Source organism: Ceratosolen solmsi, unplaced genomic scaffold (assembly GCF_000503995.2).
Source record: "Ceratosolen solmsi marchali unplaced genomic scaffold, CerSol_1.0 scaffold47, whole genome shotgun sequence".
Taxonomy (NCBI): domain Eukaryota; kingdom Metazoa; phylum Arthropoda; class Insecta; order Hymenoptera; family Agaonidae; genus Ceratosolen; species Ceratosolen solmsi.
This window is the reverse complement of record NW_011948419.1, coordinates 4,604,423-4,612,038: the sequence shown is the minus strand read 5'-3', so window position 1 is coordinate 4,612,038 and position 7,616 is coordinate 4,604,423.

Here is a 7,616-nt window from a genome sequence, read left to right as displayed (position 1 = left end):
TTACGATACACGAATATGTACATAAATTTATCACCGCCTAAATTTATGGAGAATTATTTCAATTCAAATCCATATATATTAATATTCTTTCATTTAAATAGAATATATAATTAATATATAAATATATACATATGTATATTAATTTTATATCGTAAATATTTATAGAAGCACAAGTTAAATAACAAAAGAAATTGAGCATAAGTAGAAATATTGAGAAGAAAGGACAAAAAAGAATATAGTGGATAAAGTAACATATAAAAATAAACTATAATATTGATATAACAGAAAAATAATACAAAATAAAATTCAAATTATTACAAATTTGAAGGAAAGTTATTTCAAAAACTAGAAGGTACAGAATATGTAGGCATAAATATAAAATTCCTTTAATGAAATATAATAAATAGATCAAAACGTAATGTATAATAAAATATTTATTTGAAAGAATTATTTATACAATTTCAATTTATGCATGTAAAATACAATTGCAAATTATTTTTTTTATATACAAAATCTTTTATTTTCGATTATTATTTATTAATTTATATGTAGTGAAAAATATTTTATAATATTTATAATATATATGAAATATTTTAAAAAATTAATAATTAGTAAATCAAAGCTTATTTTGTGTCGATTTGTTCTAATTCACGTATTAATACTTGAAAACCTATATGTATGGATTAATTCTTGTATTGCTTACAATATTTAATATTTATCTTGTATTATTATAAATACGTCGATTTTTTATGTTATTTATATTCCATATTTTCTTAGAGATTATGAATATATTTCACTTGATTAATGAATATTTATTATTATCAGTAATTGAATAATATAATATATAACTAAAATGTAATTCGATGTTTTAATTAATTTATACTAATTTATAATAGTTTTAATTAATATATATTGATTACAAATTCAATATATGGTTTAAATTTTTATATATAATTATAAATATATTTATATTTATTTTTGAAAATTTTTTATTTAAGTAATGAAAAAATAACTTTTTATAGTTGTAAACAATATTTGTCCAATTATTATTGACATGATTATATTGTGCATAATATAGATTTTAAATATACGTTAATTTAACTCTCATGTGTGTGTGTGTGCGTGCGTGCGTGCGCGCGCGCGCGTACCTATGTGTGTATTAATTTATGCATATTTAAAACTAATCAAATTATTAGTATTATATAAACTGTTAAAATTAATATAATCTCTAAAATATATGGAAACATAGCTTTGTATTCCATGACCATTACTCTGAAGTAATTAAAAAGTTTTCTTTTTTGAGAATTTCAATTTACAATTGAAAGTAATGTAGCAATTCACATTATCATATTGTCAAATTTTTAATCAAAATAGCTTTAATCTAAATTAGTAATATATTTTAGTAGATTATAAAGAATAATAAAATGTTATAATGTTTTATCAATTATATATAAATTTTACGATTATATATAAACCTTTAATTAATTATTTTTCATAAATTTTATTGTTAATTCGTTTTTAAATATTTTTTCATACCTATTTCTCAATTAATCCTTATATAATTATCCTTAATAATATTATCCTTATTCTTATATTCTAGAGAATATATTCTATTATGTAGTATATAGTAATATTTCTTATATGTTTATTATACTTAAGATTATCTAATCAATTAATAAATTATGATAATGATTTAGTATACTTTGTTATACCAAATGAAGACATAGGAGAAATAGATTTTACCTATATCAGCTAATGCAGGAAATCTTTAATGTATACATTCTAGCAAATAGTTCGAAAATATCATTTGTGAGAGTTACAGGCAAAAAGTATAAAGCTTATAAAACATTAGTGTCAAGGCTAACTAAAAATTTTAATTATTCTCATAAATTTATATAATTATTATATTATCACAAGAAATATTTTATTAAGTTTTATATTAATAATTATATTTTAACATTTATAACAAGTTAAAATTATAAATTAAATATATAAACAAAATTTCTCAAAACATATGGAATTAAAATTTTTTATTTAAAATGTTATATTTAAATAAAATATATTAATTCATATGTTTATTGAGACATATTCGTACATTTCTTTTGCTTTTGAGAAAAAATATTTATGCCTTATTTAAAAATTTTTCAAAAATATCTTTATAAAATACAGTATATTAAACTGAAAGTTATAGATTTTTTATAATTATTTTATGTTACGAGTATTCATAATTAATTTGTAATTAAAAAATTAGTTAATTGTTATTATAGTTGTCTATAAAGTTAATTTATGATTTACTTACAAGGATTTATGGAAAACATACTTGATTGGAAATGTTTAGTAATAATTTATTAATAACTTAAAAGTTATCTACAGAATATTGTAAGTATGTATTAAAGATTTAAAATTACCATCCAAAATAATAATTCAATATTTTTTTCAATGTATTTTATTATTTGTTCATAAATTTAATTATTTTTATAGCTTTTAAGATTATCTAAACTATTTTTATAACCACAATATGAATAAACCATGCAATTTATTCTCTAAAATTGAACATTAATTTAAAATAATGTAAAAGAAACATCAATTTTTAAAAACTTCATGTAAGTGAAGAAAAAGTAATTTACGAGACATACTATCTTATGGGTAGAATTTAGCGCAACGGTATAAACGCATCTTTACATTTCGTAATAGTTAAGCAGGTATTCCCGCAATTCTCTCTCTCTCTCTCTCTCTCTCAATCCCTCTCTTTCTGTCTGTTTCTTTCTTTTGTATATTTTTCCCCGCTCTTTTTTTCGATTTGGATAATAATAAGATTTTTTCTCTATTACCGCGGCGACTATGTACGCTAAAAACCGAGGTAACGTGAAAGGGGGAAATCCGCTCCTCGGAACTTTCAGGTCTTGGTCGCGTAGACGAGCCGAAAAATTACGAAAGCAATAGAGCGGGAAAACGCGAGCTTAACTGTCCCTGGCATTGAAGAGACATAGCCGACGATGACACGACAAGAATAATTCCGACCTCGCAAAATTAAGTTGACTCCGGCTTGAAATAACACCTCGCGACGCCGATCCTTGGCACCAACTGAATAACACATACCAAATTCACTGAAATTGGTACAATTTACTGGCGCTCTCTGAGATAAGCGCTTAAATTTCTGGAACCGATATTAATAAGGATTTCCAATGTAGTTACAGAATATCAACTCCAACATTAATTTTACATTAATGTCTAAGTGTAAGTAATAGTAATATAAATGCCATAGTTCAAACTTTATTCCCTTAATAAAAATGAAATATTTATTAGAAAAGAAATTGTAAATATTACGTAAATACTATAAAGAAATAAATAATTAAAATATTTTTTTGTGTTCAACATATTTGATGTTAACTAAATTATAAAATTTTTAAAGAATTACAAGAATATTAGAATATTTGATTGAATATACCATGTTACATACAGTTATAATATTCCATGCATTCCATATATTCCATTTTATAATTTAATGTAAGAATACATGAGAACATAAACTACTTATAAAGACAAAACTTTATTTAAAATAATTTTATATGAATCCAATGTCTTTATATTACACAGAACACAAATAACTGACAAAAAGAAAGAATAAAAAAATTGTTAGTAAATAATAGAATTCAATTTTATGACAAACTTCCTTATAAAACAAATTAAAACATTAGATTATTATTAGTGTATAAAAAAATCAGAAAAATCAGATTACTAACTATTTTACATCAGTACTTTAGGAATGATTTACATAAATTCGTTAACCGTGCTTATATAAAGTATAACCGTTTTTTAATAATTTAGAAATATAGTATAATATGATAAAGATACTATTTGAAGTTTTTTTTAATTATATTTAATTTTTATATATGAAATATATATATATTATATTGATATATTTCTATAATGTAGTATTAAATACAAATATATATTTATTCAATATTATAAATTATTATTCAATATCATTAAATATATATCCAGCAAATTGATATATCAAACAAAGATTATATGATACTCACTTCTTTATTAAAATTTGTATGAGTTATCATTTTAAACTCTAATATTATAACATCATATTTAATTTGTATTAAAAAAGTATATGAAAACTATTTTACATTAACAATTAAATTCATTAACTGTTATCTTAGTCATATTTCACTTTCTCTTTAACATGTTAGAAGTATTTAATTTATGATTATTTTAAACTAACTTTTAACCTTATTGATAGAATATTAAATTAATAATAAATTAAATACGTTGTGACACCTTATTATATTTCATTAACTTATCCACTTAGAAAATATTTTTTTATATTATGTATAAATTATTTCGTAAATCAAGTCGTGCGTTAAAACTTCTAAAAAAATTTGAATGAAAATAATTTACAACCGTGCCTCTTCATTTATAATCACCAAATTCTGGATTCATACATTAATAAATGAAAAATATACAAATCGACATTGCAAATGCAATGCAAGTTGTATAATTTATTTCTATTTTTTAATTCATTTACAATTAAAAATAATCTGATTTTTATTTTTAATTAATTAATTATTCTTTTTAATTAATTTGTAATCTGGAATTAATTAACTTTTGTAAAATTAATTCTTAATTTAAAATAAATTAATTTTCTTTCCGCATAGAGTAGCCTTTAAAAATAAGAAAAAATGTTTGTACTATTTTCGTTTTTTGGAAAGTATTAGAAAACGAAGTTGTAAAATCTAAATGGTTACTTATTTATTCAAATCAGTTATTGATAAGTTTTTTATTATCTTCATATAGTTCTAATTTCTACAATTATAAACTAATTACAATTATACATATTTAATGAAGTTGCGCTTGACGAGATAAATCATTTTAAACAAATATCAATTAAATAATAATATTTCGACAAATTTTAAAACTAAATCTATTAATATATTTATAGTAATCTGTTTAATTCAATACGTAATTAACCATACATATAATTTATATAAGACATTATATATTCTTATATTATATTTATTTATATTATTATAAATTGATCTTATATTTATAAATTATATATATATTAGATATGTATATTGGTTGAATTAAAATTTCAAACAATTATACTAAGAATAAATAAACTAATATGTTTAATATAAAGACAATAAACTTTATTTCATTGGTATTCTAAGTTTATAAATTTATCAAATAATTATCAACGCTTTAATTTATATAAAATAAATAGTCTAGAATTAATTAATATTCAATACGTTGTAAGAAAAAAATATTGTAATAAAATAAAAAAAAACGTAAAATACTTCACACAATGTCAAGTCTGGACGATGGCTTAATATTAAGCAATTCAACTAAGAAGTTATAAGTTTATTTTTAATACAAAATTCTTGGATATAGCTGGAATTAAAAAACTAAAATGAGATTTTGAAATTAACTAAGAATTCAGAATATTTGAAAAGATTCTCTATTCGTCTTCCAATTCGAGATTGACAAGTAATTGTTAATTTACAATATCATAATAGATTTATGAAATTAACAATTATAAAAATTCAAATTATCCAAATTATAAAATTATTGTTGATATTTAAATCAATGAGATAAATAAATAAATGAATAAATTATAATTTAAAAATATCGTGCTTTTTAATTAGGATATTTTATGATAAGCTTGTATACATTTAAATTAAATTCATAAAATTATAATTTAGTTATTACTAATCACTGATCTATAAATTAATATTATAATTTAAAGATTAAATATTATTTTGAATTTGCTATACAATTCAGAAACAAATAATTTTTTTTCATTAAACAATCGAAATATATATTTATACTGTTCTTTTTAGAATGCATTATAGAAACAAATTTTTGCGAAATAAAGAGATTCTCAAAATTAAATAAAAAAAGTTCCAAAAAAAAGCATAAATTACCGTATATGTAGTATAAAATTATAAATAAAAAATTTTCAGTAAACGGATTTATATGACTGAAAAATCTTGTAACAGTGTAAATACTTTAATAATATTACAAATTTTTTATTACGAAAATTATTAATTTATTACGAATTTTTTTTAAATTCTAAAATCACAATATAATTTTATTTAATATATTATAACGAGTCAATAAACTATAAATTCATAATACGAGTTCAATATTGATGTTAATAAGTTCTGAATTCTTGAGGATTCACAATGCTGAGATAGTAATAATAATTATTGTGAAGATAATAAATTATAACAAATTATATATAATAACAATAAATTATAAATAAAACGATTACAAATATTAAATATATATATATATATATTTAAGCCTAATTTTTATATTTTCATAAATATTATTATTAGTATAAATTTACTAATATTAATAAATATTTGATATCTAGAAGTGTACAAACGTAACATTTTCAGTATTTCATAAAAAGAAAAGATTTTATTGAACATGTAAAATAGTTTGATATTCATGTAATTATAAAAATTATAATTCATTTTATTATATTTTACTAAAAATCTATAATTAAGTTATATTAAATTAAAAAAAATTTTAAAAAACTAATAATTTTCTATAATTAATTAAAATATTGCAAACTATATTCAGATTTTGAAATTGAAAAGAGACCTTAAAATTAAATCAAGTCAAACCAAATACCAAGGTTAAACTGTGATATGATCTTTCAAATAATCTTTTCTAAATTTAAACGTTTTTAAAAAGTTTTAAATTCAAAGAATTCATTTATAAACATTAATAAAAAAAATTCATTTTGAGAACTAATTTATAATTACTAGTGAGTAAAATTGTTATTAATCGTACTTTACTATACATATATATAATAATAATAATAATAATAATACTAAAATCCTTCTGAAATAAAAAATACAACTTCTTAAAATGTCTAATATAATGTTCTTCAATGTTCAATATTCTAGAATTTAAGTAATTATTAAGATAATCGTTAAGTATATTTGCATAATTAATTAAAATTTTAATATAAAAATTATAATAAACCATAATAATTATAAATGATTTATTAATATGTATATAAACAATATATTATAAATATAATTGTCCGAAGAATAGATTTTAATGATAGATATCTTTATCAGCAGGTAAATATTTTAATAAGTTTACTTTATCTTGCTAAATATTTTTTATGTATATGGTTCTTTGCTAAATGCAAAATATGCATAAATTTAATGTAGATGTACATATTGTTCATAAATAATAGTTTATTTAGTTTATTTTTAATAATAATCTATATTTATATTAATAATAATTTAATAATAATCTATATTTAATAATAATTATTATTATTATTTAATAATAAATAATCTAGTTTATTTATTAATTAATAAATTATAAATAATAGTCATAAATAATACATAAATAATAGTTCATAAATTTTACTTATTTTACATGTTTTTGTATTTTAATTAAATTAAAATACAATTTTTATAAATATAAAAGTTTTTTTAGAAAATGTAGAGGGAAAAATTTACCTAATTTAAAGTAGCTCAATGTATTCAGAATTAATTTATTTAATTCGTAAAAAATAATCAGAACCCAGTATATTATTAAATATAAAAACTTATTTAATTGCTCTGAAATATTTT